Source organism: Mus musculus, chromosome 9 (assembly GCF_000001635.26).
Source record: "Mus musculus strain C57BL/6J chromosome 9, GRCm38.p6 C57BL/6J".
In the NCBI taxonomy this organism is placed as follows: domain Eukaryota; kingdom Metazoa; phylum Chordata; class Mammalia; order Rodentia; family Muridae; genus Mus; species Mus musculus.
Window position 1 is genome coordinate 79,978,551 of NC_000075.6, and position 15,412 is coordinate 79,993,962.

At 42.5% G+C, this 15,412-nt stretch overlaps 1 protein-coding gene across 1 annotated transcript in view; it reads right to left on the reverse strand.

Annotated features, from left to right (window-relative positions):
- Filip1 (filamin A interacting protein 1) overlaps positions 1–15,412 on the reverse strand; it is a 207,834-nt gene that overhangs the window by 173,533 nt on the left and 18,889 nt on the right. The gene's annotated exons all lie outside the window — the stretch shown is intronic.

The following is a 15,412-nucleotide window of genomic DNA, read 5'->3' on the forward strand; positions in this document are numbered from 1 at the left end:
CTACTTCATTCTGTAGCATAGAAAAGTACGAGCCTCCCAGGTTTAAGATCTATAAAATATGTGTGCTTAATGCTCTGATTTACTATGTACACACAGGAAATTAATAGTGTTCAGGGCTGCCTCAGAACCTTCCTCGAATATTGCCCTGACAAAGCTCTCAACAATATCCTTTTTAAATTTTACATGTTCAGGCTCAGTTTTTCTAGGTCTGAAGTAACCGTTAAGTAAAGGGGAGGGAGAAGGAAGGAGAAGTGGGGGAGGGAGCACGCACACGGGTGAGATGGCTCAACAGGTAAACCATGAACGCTGGACGGGTAACCACAGAAAGATGGCAGGAATATACAAAGTTGCCCTCTGACCTCTACATTTGTGCCCTGGCACACACGCCCACATAGCATATACATACATTGACAATAAATAAATAAAATGTTTAAAGGGAGAAACTGCAGTTAAGCTTTTGTGTGAAAGTAGCTGTATCTTCTAGAACAATAATCGATACTTCATTCACAGTCCCTACAATGGATTGCCTATTCACAGTCCCTACAATGGATTGCCTATTCACGGTCCCTAAAAGTAAATTCTGATATAGGTGGGAATTATGAGACCAGGCTATAGATGATTCAGAACCATCAGGAGAGCAATGGTTGTTGTTGTTGTTGTTGTGTGCCTTCCTGTAAGAGCCTAGAACATTCCAGCGAAAGAATAATGGGGCTATTTCCTCCACAAATATCCATAAAGAGCTTTTGGATTTGTTTCGTTTTGTAGTATGGAAAGCGAATCCCCTGCTGTTATTATTTACCTTAGTTTTTGGATTAACTGACCACTATTGCTATTAGTGCTAAACAATGTGGCAGTAAGCCAAAGCATGCAGGATGTGACTTATAATCAGATACTGTTGCCACCTTCAAACTATGTTCTTTTGTTTTTTTCTCCTGAGACAGGCAGGGTCTTTGTAGTGCTGACTGTCCTGGATGTGTAGACCAGGATGGTCTCTGACTCACAGAGCTCTGCCTGCCTCTGCCTCCTGAGCTCCTGTGTGCTGGAGGGAGAAGTGAGCCACCACACCCAGCTGACTAAACTTAATTACACTAGGCACACAAGCACAACTGATTAGTATTCTGCATACAGTACATGCTCATAGGCTCTCTCTCTCTCTGTGTGTGTGTGTGTGTGTGTGTGTGTGTGTGTGTGTGTGTGTGTACCATTAATTCATTTTGAAGACTTTCCCCTCAGGAACAATTATTCAGACTAAAGTATTTCCTACATAACCCACAGAGGGAGCAGTGCCATTAAAAAATACTAGAAATTTGTGATTTGTGCACAGTCGATGAGGACCTGACTTTCGGCACACAGTGCTCATACGTGACTGCTCAGCTGCATCCTTTCCCACAGTCTTAAGTGGGAGCACTCTGGGAACCTCTTGAAGAGTGAGCTTAATTTCCCAACTTCGAGAATGAGTCACGAGGAAGACGTTTTTCGCAGATTGCTATCATTTGGAGAAAAAGCAAGTAAATGAAGGAGCTGTCAGCAGACTATCTCTAGATCCATTTCTAAGACCCAATCTCCCCCCTTGTTTATTTTAAAAATCATAGTGATTCAGTGATTTTCAAACATGAAATTTTTTTATGTTCTCCAATACACTGGTGACTAACTGATATGTTTACCTTGACAACATACAGGACTAGAGAGGTTTCATTCATGTTCAGTTTTCCATACAGATTCTACCCTGTTGATATTTAGTGTCCAACTCTGAGTTTGAGTATAAGCCTATCAGTAGCAGAAAATATCTCTTCTTGTTCCTTGCTGAATATCCAATAATATCTGAATATCCAATAATATCTGAATATCCAATAATATCTGAATATCCAATAATATCAGGGAATTCACTTTCTATAATACAAAACAAATCCAAAAACTCGTTATTTGTGGAAGAAATGGCCCTATTATTCTTTGGCTGGAATGTTCTAGGCTCTTACAGGACACTGGGTTGTTTCCACTCTTCTTTGCTACATTGTGGAGCCCATCCATAAACCAAGTCTACAGAGGTGACATGATACATTCCCAGGGTTCTCTTTGGCAGTGTTCAGCTTGGAACTGTTGTGTGTGGTATGGATATTGGGAATGTGTATATTTTTCAAAGCGATCTCTGCCTTTGTAAAACAAACAAACAAACAAACAAACAAACAAACAAATCAGTGCACTCCTGATGGTTCTGGAAAGATTTTTCAAAGAAAAAGGAAAGTTTAGAGCATATGAAAGTGCTTCCAGGCTCTGTACACACAACCAGATCATCATTAGGCACAAATGTGCATGATGGGAGGAAAGGAAAGTGTTCTGCCACAGGCCTGTCCTCCCAACACTTGGGAGGCTAAGGCAGTGGGATCAGCAATTCAAAACCAACCTTAGTTTGAGGTCAGCCATGGCCACCTGAGACTTGTCTCAAAACTACCACAAAATAATAACAATAGAAATAATAAATAAAATGATAAAAAGAGACTCTCAGATTATGAATTAAACATTTTAATGTTACTTAAATTCCCTGCAAAAACAATAGATTTCAGGATTAAAAACAAACAAACACCTTTAAGTCACCACGATGGTCATTTTTAATTGTCAGCATGACCCAGTCTAGAGTCACCTGGAAAGAGAATCTCAGCGAAGGACTGTCTAGACAAAGTTGCCCTGCAAGTGTGTATGTGGAGCAGGGCATGGTGGTGCACGCCTTTAATCCCAGCACTTGGGAGGCAGAGGCAGACAGATTTCTGAGTTCGAGGCCAGCCTGGTCTACAAAGAGAGTTCCAGGACAGCCAGGGCTATACAGAGAAACCCTGTCTCGAAAAAACAAACAAACAAAAAGTGTGTATGCACCTGAGGAAGGTGCTACCCCTGGACCAGGTTGTATAAGGAAGGTAGCCAGTCAACTTATCCCTCCATGCTCTCTGCTTCAGTTCCTGTCTCCAGGTTCCTGCCTTGAGTTCTGTGCTAACTTCATGATACACTATAAGCTAATCACAGAAATAAACCTTTCTTCCTCACCTTACTTTTGGTCATGGTGTTTTATCACAGCAATAGAAAGCAAACTAAGACAGCCACAGAAGATGGGGTGGGAAGTACATGAGTGTAGTATGTCTCCCCACCCCCATGGCTCTCCCCAAGCTGCAGTCTGCCCAGTTTCCTGAGGTTCACAGCTGCCTGCAGAACATCTTGCAGTTAGTTGCCTTCGGGCAACTAACCTGCAGAGACTGGCTACCACTGGCTCTAAACCCCTGGCCCCATAAAATGAACTCCAGAGGTTTGTTACTTATCAGCCAGACTTATAACAGTAAATCCTCAACCTCCAAAATGCCTACACAAAGAACTCTAAACTCAATTATATTGATACAAACTGCACACCTAGATTGGACAAATGTGCCCTACATTATTCAATCATCTATCTGTGAAATCCCCAATTACTTATGGTTCCTAGGACTACATAGTTCCGGCTCATCATCCTCTCCTATAGGTTCCATCTTGTCTCATCTTTGTCTCAGTCTCTGACTCTCTCCCATTCCCTCTTTAAAACTTTCTGCTCCACCTTCTTTTTCCACTGCCCAATCACAGACCTTATCTGACTAATTAAGATTTCACCTGGCCTCACCTGCTTACAGACAGCAATCCAAACATGAGAGCTGAAAGACTGGTAACAGGCTGTGAAGCACCACTCTATAGTCTTGATACAACCATTATAATCATTAGTTCCCATGAACTGTAGCTACCTACACTGAGCCCCCACAATGCCAGCCCCACTAACAATCAATCAGTTAAAGACCAGCGAAGGGCTCTTGAACCATAGAATATCTGTGGATTCTGGGAGGCAGAAGAACCCCGGCCTTTAGTTGCTTATCTTCTTCTGAGTCAACCAGTTTTCGATATAAAGCTCTGAAATCCTGGTCACACAGACATATGGGCCTGGTTAATCTTCGTAGATCAAAAAAAAAAAAACAGACAGACAGGCATGTACTTAAGAGAGGGAGAGTAATTCATGAGCAAGGAAGGGTGAATTGGGTAGTAGGGGAGTAGGAAATGAGAGTGGTCTGAATGCAAAGTGTACTTACATGAAATTATAAAAATATGCATGTAAAATTAAATATATATCCTGGAGTTGGGCATGGAGGTATACAACTTTAATCCCAGCGTGTGGAAAGCAGCAGAGGTGTGTGTGTGGGGGGGGGTCTCTATGAGTTTGAGTCCAGCCTGGTCTACATCGTGAGTTCTATCAAGGACAGGCAAGTTATACTGTGAAAGCCTGTCAAAAAATATATCCTAGGCTGAAGAGGTGGCAGCAGGTATAGATGCTTATCATGGAGACTGACGATCTGTGTTAGGCTCCTGGAACCCACCACATGCTTAAAGGAGAGAACTGGCTCTAGCAAGTCATCCTCTGACCTCTCACCTGCTCTGTGGCATAAACGCACATGCGTAGATAAATAAACAATGTTTTTTCTTAAAGTCTCGAGGATAGAGATAATTTCAAAGTTAAGAGCACATGCTACTGTTTCAGAGGACCAGAGCCTGGTTCCCAGTGTCAGGCATCTCACCTGGAGAACTCTAGCTCCAAGAGATCAAACCCCCCACTTCTGCCCTCCAAGGGCACACACACATGCATATGTGCACACACACACACATGCACACGCATGTGTACACATAAATATAAGTAAAAGTTTCAAAATCGAGAAAGTTTTATTTCTAAAAACAAAAAAGAAAGAAGAAAACGATCATCTTTGGAATGCTTGCTGAAGCTGAGCGGAGTTCTGAGCACTTGACATGTACTGACTCGCTTAGGTCTTACGGCAATCTTACAATGTAGGAATGATTGCCTGCATGTGGTAGGCAATGAAACCTAGGCGCAGGGACACAAAGCAAGGGAGCCGAGGTCACAAACCGGTCGTTAAGTAGTAGAACCAGTACTTACGTCAGAGAATATGGCTCTGAAAATATGTGGTTTGAACCTCTTGGTTCCCTCCTGTATTCAGTAATTATAGTAACTACAGTCATTAAGTACATGATCTCTGACAGCCAAACCCTATGGACTTTACTATCTCTGAATGCATATACTTTTAACAACAACGACAACCAAAAAGAAAAATGTTTTGTTTTGTGGTACTGGTGTTTGAATCCAAGGGCACAAGTGTTAAGCAAGTGTTCTATCCTCAGCTATGTTGCAAGCCTTAAAGAAGGACATTCAAAACCCCACAGCTTGGGAGACAGAAATCGAGATAATTTCATTAAAAGCATAGTTTAAAAAAAAAATTAAAAGCCTCACTGTGTCCCTAGTCCTGTTGAAGACCAAAGAAGAGAAACTGGACTAAAGCACTGAAGCACTTGCCTTAGTTAAAAAAAAAAAAAAAAGCGTGCATATGAGCTGTTTATTTAGCACCTTCTTGTAAAAGAGCAATTCTGAATGGCTGGGGGATGAGCCTGTTTACTGCTCAGGGAAATTCTAAAAATGTCTTTTAAAAATTCACTTTGGAGCCGGGCGTGGTGGCACACGCCTTTAATCCCAGCACTCGGGAGGCAGAGGCAGGCAGATTTCTGAGTTTGAGGCTAGCCTGGTCTACAAAGTGAGTTCCAGGACAGCCAGGGCTACACAGAGAAACCCTGTCTCGAAAAACAAAACAAAAACAAAAAAAGCAAACAAACAAAAAACAAAAAAAATTCACTTTGGGTCTGTGGTTCGATAAAAATTTAAAACTGTTTGTGAGCTCTGTGTTCATAAGCAAAACCTCACAAAGACACAAGCAACAACAAGAAAAAACAAAGAGGCCTTGGAGAGAAATTCACATTTGGTTATTTGGTGTCAGAACAATGCTGGGTTGTTTTGTTTTGTTTTGTTTTGTTTTCCCCTGGATATAATCAGGTTTCCCATTTTCTGTTAATCTGGTTATTGTCCTATTAAGACTTTACAGAACTTGGGGCTGGAGCAATGGCTCAGAGGTTAGGAGCAAGGCTGCTTGTCCAGAGGACCAGGTTTCATGGCAATTATCATCTGTCACTCCAGTTACAGTGGATCTGACTTCCTTTTCTGGTTTCTATGGGCACCAGGAACACATGGGGTGCACATACATGCATGCAACCAAAACACTCATACACATAAAAAATAATTAAGATGATTTTTAAAGAGGTTACAGAGAGATGGCTCAGGGGCAAAGGCACTTGATGTCAAGCCTGGAAACCTGAACTTGATTCCCTAGACCCACATAATGGACAGAAAGAACCAAATAGAACCCTGGTTGGCCTCAAATCCTTTTGTTCTCCTACCTTAGTCTCCCAAGTTTAAAAAAAGAAAAAAGTGGGGAAGAGGGCAAGAATACAAGCAAACAAGAAAGCCGTGCTGGAGAGACAGCTCAAGAGCCAAGGGCACTGGCTGCCCTTGCAGAAGACCCAGGTTCAGTTCCCAGCACCACGTGGTGGCTCTCAACTCTCCTTAAGTCCAATTCCAAGATGTCTGATTCCCTCTTCTGTCCTCTGTAGCATGTGCCACGCACACACAGTACACATACATTCAGGCATATATACACTCATATACATACAGCATATATCATTTAAAAGAAAGAAAGAAAGATGCACAAGAGCAAGAAAGGGAGGAGCATGAATGCTGTGATAGGATCATAGTCTGCAGTCACAGATGCCAGCATCCCACTGTCAAGGAGAGAGGACAATGTTCTCCAACCTATGCTTCCGCTCCCTCTCCTTACACCACAGCCACACCCCTGTCTTATTCAACACTCTTAACTGTAATGGTTTGCAGTTGCTATTGCTCCCAATTTTCTGAGGCAAGATCTCACTATATATCTCAGACAGGCCTCTGTCCATCCTCCAATCTCCTGAGTGTTAAGACTGCAAGTGAGCACTACTGTACCTTATTCAATGTTTTTCAAAAGAAAATGGAATTTGTAGCCAGACTTTTGCTACTTTGTGAAATCCTCTTTCTTCTACCCTTCTCCACCTTTTTAACTTCCAACACTAGGAGAAAAAAAGGATGGGGGGGGGGGGCGAAGGAGAGGGTAACATTATCTTTAGACTACTTGCTGCTGATTAGAGGTCTTAAGTTCCTTGGTGCAAATTTGATCTTTGCAGTCAAAATGTCTAACTTATACCTACTTAACAAACCACAATCAACAGCAACCAACCAACAGGAACCAACAACAACCAATTACAAACATCCACTCCCCAAGCCTTCCTGGGTCCTAGCATTTATATGCCCTCTGAAAAGTCCCAAGAATTCCAAACGTCAAACAATCACAGAAACTATCTGCAGCTGACAAAATCACACCCCTGCTAGAGCATGAGGCAAATCATAGTCAGCTGCTGTGGACAGTCGGAAGCAGCCCCATATCCCACACATGGGATTAAAATGAAAACACATTCTTATAATACTTCTCTCTCTCTCTCTCTCTCTCTCTCTCTCTCTCTCTCTCTCTCTCTCTCTCTCTCTCTTTCTCTCTCTCTCTCTCTGTGTGTGTGTGTGTGTGTGTGTGTGTGTGTGTGTGTTTAAAGAAACCAAAATTACACAATTGTATGGGCACGCTCTAGGAAACAGACAAATCTGAAAACTGGGAACTGGGTATACAACTCCACAAAATGATCAATAATTTTTCTCCACAGAACACATAGGTTTATATCAGAATGCTATGTAGATACCTAGATAAACTCAAACAAATAAACAAAACCAGTTTTGGCTTGGGTGAAGGTAGAGCCATTAATATTTCTGATTCTGGAGTCAGGCAAAGCTAGTTTGAATGTTCAAACTTTACTACTTGTGGTCTGCATGAATTTAGCAAATTATTTTCTCCTAAGCTTTATTTGCATATCCTCTTAGATGAATAAAGGAACTTAAGGTCGTGCACTAGGATGCTATCAGGAAGAGGTAGGTTAGGACAGTGGCAAAATTGCATACTCTGTAGCTTTGAGAATGATATTTATCTACATGGTTACAATAGCCGTGTAGATAAAATCTCTCAAACAAAATGTTGTGAAAGAATTCAGACTCAAAAAGTACGCTGTGTGACTCCATCCACATCAAGCTCACAGCCAGACCATGAGAATCTGCAGCATGGGAGCAAGGATGCATAGGGCCATTGGAAGGCAGAACACTGCTGGAACTGGCCAGGAGGAAGGCTCACATGGAAGGCTCACTTCTTACATGTTGCAACCACTAAGATTAATCAAAATAATTCATGCATTTTTCTATTTACAGGCTTTAATTCAGTGAAAAAAAAAAACTCAGACACATGAATACCTGTGGATACTTCCCCTCTAAAAAACTCACAGAGGAAACAAGATTTTTGTCTGAGATTTGCTTCTAACTGTTTTATTTTGGGAAGAGGAAACAAAATGGCCACAGATGCAGAAGGGAAGAAGCAGCTACCCAAGATGCTGCTCAATGGGCTCTCATGGGAACTTTAGGTTTTCTCTGATATAATTCAACACTGTTGGCACAAAAGTACACAGTCAACAAATGTTACTTAAGTATAACATCATTATGAACATCAGAGCTGGGTGTGGTAGTGCACAATTTTAATCCCTGCACTCGGGAGCTGATGATGGGAAGACCAGGGGGGTCATTCAAGGCAATGGAGTGTAAAGCCAGTTAGTCTCAAAATACCTGATACCACATATATGTGTATATGTGGGATGGATGGATAGATAGTAGATTAAAAACATTTATGAGCTGAACTCTGTATCTAACAGAATCCTTCCACAGAAGACATGTGAAATTTCACTAGTGTCTTGAGAACACTAAAAGAGAATTGGATTAGTACACTACTAATAATTGAGATTTAAAAAGAGAGAGAACTAAAAGGGAACTGGAGAGGCCTGCCTGAAACAGTTAGTTTACAAGTTACTGGAAAAGTTGCCTTTCCTATTATTACAAAACTCATGAGCAAATGGTCTGCCTGTTTGAAACTACAAAGAACACTGTCAAGGGACTTAGGAAGCAGGGGGGGGCGGGGGGTAGGGGGGGTAGGGTGGCGGTGAAAGCTGCTGCAACCCTGCTTGTGTATCAGCACTGTGGCCACAAGATCAGACATTCAAGTGAAAACAGGGGAGATGTCATCTGAACATTTGAATCTAGCATTCCTCTTAGAGCTGAGCAAGCCTTCTTGAGCTCAATATTTGCATTTATCTTATTTCCTTTCACCTTAGTTAGGGTTTTACTGCTGTCATCAAATACCATGACCAAGACAAGTCTTACAAAGAACAACATTTAATTGGGGCTGGCTTACAGGTTCAGAGGTTCAGTCCACTATCATCAAGGTGGGAGTATGGCAGCGTCCAGGCAGGCATGGTGCAGGAAGAGCTGAGAGTTCTACATCTTCATCTGGAGGATGCTAGCAAAATACTGGTTTGCAGGCAGCTAGGAGGAGGGTCTTAAACCCCACACCAACAGTGACACACCTATTCCAACAAGGCCACACCTACTCCAACAGGGCCACACCTTCTAATAGTGCTACTCCCTGGTTCAAGTATATACAAACCATCACACCTTTTTTCTGAAAATGGGGTAGCAAGTCACCTTCTGATGGAAATGAAACCAATAATCAGGAATAGAAGCATGTTTCTAAATGATCAGAGAACTTTGTAGCTCTGATGTTTTCCTATTGGTAACCTGTCTTAAGGACTACAAGGCAAGTCCACAATGTATTGGAAGAGAAGGTTCTCTTAAAGCCTTGTGCTAACTAAGTATAATACAAACAGACACATGGAAGTTATAATCACTCGGTAGAGTGAGGCAATAAAAAAGTAAATAGAAACTACAGAACAGTAAACATTTTAAAACAAAGTTGGTCTCTATAATCATGAGTTTCCAGGTGCTTCTTTAAAAAAAAAAAACAGTACAGGCTGAGGATGTAGCTTAATGTGCAGTCTCACACACACACACACACACACACACACACACACCTGTGCTACATACCTTTAATCCCAGCATTTAGGAGATACAGGCAGAAATAATTGAAGGTCAACATCATCCTAGGCTAAATAGTGAGTTCCAAGCCAGCCTGGGATACATGAGACCCTATCTCAAAAATATGACGTTTTTAGGGCTGGAGAGATAGCTCGAATTGTAAAATGTTTTTTGTGCAAACATGAAGACTTGAGTTTGATACCCAGAATCCACATGGTGCAAAAAGTCAACAGGCTTCTGCAAGTTATACTCTGAACCCACACACATACACACACAAATGTGTGCATGCCCAATGCGCACATGTGCGTGCATGCATTAACACATAAAATTAAAATAACAATACAGGAGATTATTGAGTTATTTAGTGAATTGGAAAAAACTTCACTGAAAGGTGGGTGAGAGTGGCGGGTAAGAAAACACAGTCAAACAGGTGACTGTGGCATCCATGAGGAGTTAGGCACAAACATATATGCTTTCTCTGTGTGTGCACAGTGTTTCTATAGAAGTCCCTGAAAGTGCTGGGGTGGGGTGGTATATATCTGAAGTACACGTACCATAACAAGAACAGAAGATGAATATCTCTCCAGGGCTCTCTAAGCTTCTAAACTCCATATATTCACTATACTTCATGATGAGAGAAAAGATCACTTATTTCTCACTGGGGAATTTGTCAGTATTTAACATAAAGGTTCATACTTAGGCCAGGTGTGGCTCTTGTCTGTTATTCCCACACCCAGGAGGATAAAGCACAATTCCAGCTCCAGGCCAGCCTGAACCACATAAGGTGAACCCGTCTCTAAAAAGCAAGGACTCACACAACATGGCTTACCTTTCTTGTTACTACTCAGGATTTCAATGAGTTTGCCTCTGAATAATGCAATTAAAAAAATGAATATCAATATTTTTCCCTGGTGTGGGTCTGAATTCAAGTTCACTAACTTATCCCTCTCATTGGCTACTTCTGTTGTCTGAGGTAATCTTGCTGTGTTCCTCTGGCTAGTCTTTGCCTCCCACGTACAGGAATTATCAGCTGGCACCGGGAAGCCAGGTTTATCCTCCCAACCATTTGCTCGCAGAAAAAAAAAAAAAAAAAAAAACGAAAAGGTTATCTTATAGTTTTTGAGTTTTTTTTTCTTTCAACAAACTAAGCTTCCTTAGATGGCCACAGAGTGTAGGTTTTCTGCTCTTTTATCTCCAATGTCTTAATTCTCACCTCCCCTGTGCATTTCTGCCATGGCTCCTACTGTGACATTTTCTTCTAAGCCATGAGCCATGTTTGGGATCTACACAGAAATTGTGCATGGTGTGGGAGGGCATATTTTCTCCTTTGGGGTTTACCTAAGGAAAGGGTGTGGTCATTCTGCTGCAGTTGACCTTGGGAGGATGAGACATTTCTTTCCTTTTCTCACTAAGAGCTAGAACATGACATCACTATATGAATATGTCATGTGGTTACAAAGACCCCACTAGTGCGATGATATTTCCCCAGTATGGTGGAGTTTTACCTCTGGGGCTCTCTCCCCTCCTCTCACAGCCTCTGCTTCTAGTTGTGTTCTTGTGGGTGACAGGACACCAGTGCCCTGAGCTTAAGGAAGCAGCAGGAGAGGGCCACGTGGACAGCGACCTATAGATTCAGGCCAGCCAATTTTCATTACCTAAAATGTGTTACTTGTTATAAACTTTGTTTTTAACATAAACATCTTTCTTTGCAAAACATGTTTCACTGCTTAGGTTTTTCTACATAATTCTAAACTGTTGAAAACACTGTCAAATACACGAATATAAGAAAGGACAAATGTTTCTTTTTTTAAAAGTCTCTGACTTAATTATCTGTAGCTTTGCTAAAGAAGAAAAGTATGTTACAGTTTCAGGGCCAAATTTTTCTTGTTTATTCCTCCTCCTCCCTCTTAAAAAAAAAATACTATTTGATTCTTTTGTGTCTCTGAATGCTTGCCAATCCAGTCATCTGTAAAACAAGTGCATCCGAGTGTAAATTGACCCACGACGTGTGTCAGAAAATGAACCTACACATTATGGAAGTGAGGAGGCTTTATCCGCACATGGACACTGTACAGCTCCCGATACTTAAATAAGTGGATGAGAACAAGAGAACCGAGAGGAGAGGCTCACAGTGAGTGGAGTCAGGAACACAGCTCATCTCAGTGTCAGCCCAGACTCGCTGACAGGACAAGCCCAACACCGGATCAGCTTCCGCTAAACAACGAAAATCCCACATTGTCTTTTTTCGAGATTCAACTAAAATCTGCCTTAGAAAATCCGTCATAAATAGGTGTGAACACTAACTTACTGCAAGGCTCTCAGATGCAGTGCTTCTGAGTCGAGAGAAGCTTCACCACCCACAAGCTACTTGGCAATGTCCAGAAGCATATTCCAGTTTCACATGGAGGGGTGGGTTGGCATCCAGTGCTAGGTCGGCCCCCAGAGAGGAATTACGCTGCCCAAAATATCAGTAGTGTGTGGGCTGACGAACTTTGCACTAGAGGACTAAAGTAGTAATAATAATAATCAGACAAAATGACCAACAAGAGTTTGGAGTCTGACAGCGATAATGAAACAGAGACATAAAAACTAGGGAAAGCACAAAGAGCCACAAGATATACAAATAGGAGGTTGCAGCTAGGACTTGAAGGTAGAGAGAGGTAAGACCTCATACACATACAGGTGCACATTCACACACACACTCACTAACACACATGTGCACATACACTCACACACACATGTACGCATATACACACATGTGCACACACACTCACACACATATACACACACATGCACTGACTTACACTCACACCCCACACATACATGTGCACATATACACACACACATAAGCAATCACACACACACATGCACACTTATACAACACATACATGCATACTTACACACACATGTGCACATACACTCACACATGTGCACATGCACACACATACACACATGTGCACACACACATATACACACACATGCACTGACTTACACTCACACCCCACACATACATGTGCACATATACACACACACATAAGCACTCATACACACATGCATACTTACACACACCCACACACAGGTGCACACTCACACACACTAACACACATGTACACATACACACACATGTGCACATACAGTCACACACACATGTACTGATTCACACTCATACTCCTACACACACATGTGCACACACACTCACTCACACGTGCACTGACTTATACTCACACCCCACACACACATGTGCACATATACACACACACACATAAGCACTCATACACACATGCATACTTACACACACACACACACACAGGTGCACACTCACACACACTAACCCACATGTGCACATACACACACATGTGCACATACAGTCACACACACATGTACTGACTCACACTCATACTCCTACACACACATGTGCACACACACTCACTCACACGTGCACTGACTTATACTCACACCCCACACACACATGTGCACATACACACACAGGTGCACACTCACACACACACTCACTAACACATATGTGCACATACACTCACACACACATGTACTGACTCACACTCACACACATAAACACAAGTATTCACACACACATGCATGCTTACATACACCCACACACATGTGCATACTCACACACACTCACATGTGCGCACACACACACAAGATTCGAATCTCAAGCTCAAATCTCTGGATAGCATTGGGATCTTTGTACTAAAGGAAAAATTACAATGATGAAGACAAGAGACCAAGAAGGACGCCTGCCGACCTTGCTTTAGTTTTTATGGGCTGGGTAACACTAGCATCCCTTCTCACAGCCAGATTTCAGCAAGTTTGGTGAGCACATAAGCATCACCGTGCTCCCCGTGCAAGACACTGTTGTAGGGAATTCCTCCTTGGTAAGTGGTCAGAACACCTAGTAGAAGACAAAGAAATGTTGGCTTTCGTTTTGGTTTCTTTTTTAAATTTTACTTATTTTTGAGCATGTCATACTGGTAGAAAGCGAGACACGATCTGTCTACACTCATCTCCTTATCCAGTTTCCCCGCATCGTCCCACCTCTCCCCCTCTGCAGTGCTGGATTTTTGTCTGTCCGTCTGTCTGCTTTCGAGACAGACTTTGTCAATATCTTGACTCTGGATCCTCCTGCGGTCACTACATGCAGGCAGATGAAAATATCTTTCAGATGCTCAGAACCGTGTAAGAGGTGTGTCTCTTCATGGATGATTCTGGAGGATGTCGCACGACAGGGCGCCCACCCTCCATCCTTCTGCACTTCCTTGGTGTCTCAGGTCTTTCTGTCCTGAGATTACATTTCCCAGATAACAGCTGATATTAAATAACCATCACTGGCTTGGTTCAGCCCTTGCTCACTAGGGTACCTGAGTGCTAGTTGAAGACATCTGCAAGAGAAAGTCTACTTTAATTTCTGTCATTGCACAGAAATAGGAAAACCGCTATGCAAATTGCAGATGGACAGAGGAATTCTGGCTGAAGCAATAATCTGCCAATGGGCTGCACCGTGGGAGAGCACAGAACCTTCAGGAAACAGCAAAGATGGCAATGGAGTCCGAAGTGCTGGAGAGGTTCGGAAAGCTTGAGCCCAGTGATGCAGAATAGTCTTAGACCTTGATCTGACCCACAGCCCTCTGTATTTTGTAAAGTTTCTCTATTTTGGCTGAATTTCGACATTAAGTTGGTTTACACAACTAAAGTAGCTTGTTTGTCTCCATGCTTGCCCTCCCCAGCCTCATAGCTGATTCAGACATAGCCTGACTCATCAGTCACAGGGCTTGAAATGTGACCCTTCGCTGACCCCCTAGAGAAAGAGACTCACACATACATTGTACCACATACCTGAACTCCACTCAGAGCCAATGCCATACTGCTGTTCATTGTCTGTGGTGATATTAACTCTTCCAGTAAATACCCTACCCCGAGAGACAATTCACCTCTGTTTTCCCCTTGAATCCCAAACTCACAACCTTTCCCAGCAGAACAGCGTCCAGTGGGAATAGAGAACAGGACCACTGAACTCAGCTAGCAACTGCTCGGTTGCAAGTTCCCCTCCAGAAAATTTGAGAATGCCTGGGTCCTTTTTAAGATGCAGGGATAAGGAGAAATCCAATACAGAAAGTTAATCCTTGAGAATACCTCCTGGTCACAATGCATCGTCCAGGTCACTTTGTTATGAATAAAGCCTGGATTGTTTGGGGGGGGGGGGTCACCCAATCTTTCTCATACAAAATCAAGCTGCTCTTGCCGCTCAGGCCAATGCCCAGACAGGAAATTTTCTAAGAGCCAGAGGAAAGGCAGTGCCCCCTCTTCCCTATGGGAGAGTTCCAGCTTTGAGAAAGGTCCCCAGACTTTCCCTTTGACAAAGAAAATCCACATCAAAGGAGGTGGAGACAATGGTCCTGTTCCCTCAAAGCCAGGCTTTCAATCTTGTTGCCTTGCTAAAGAGACTCA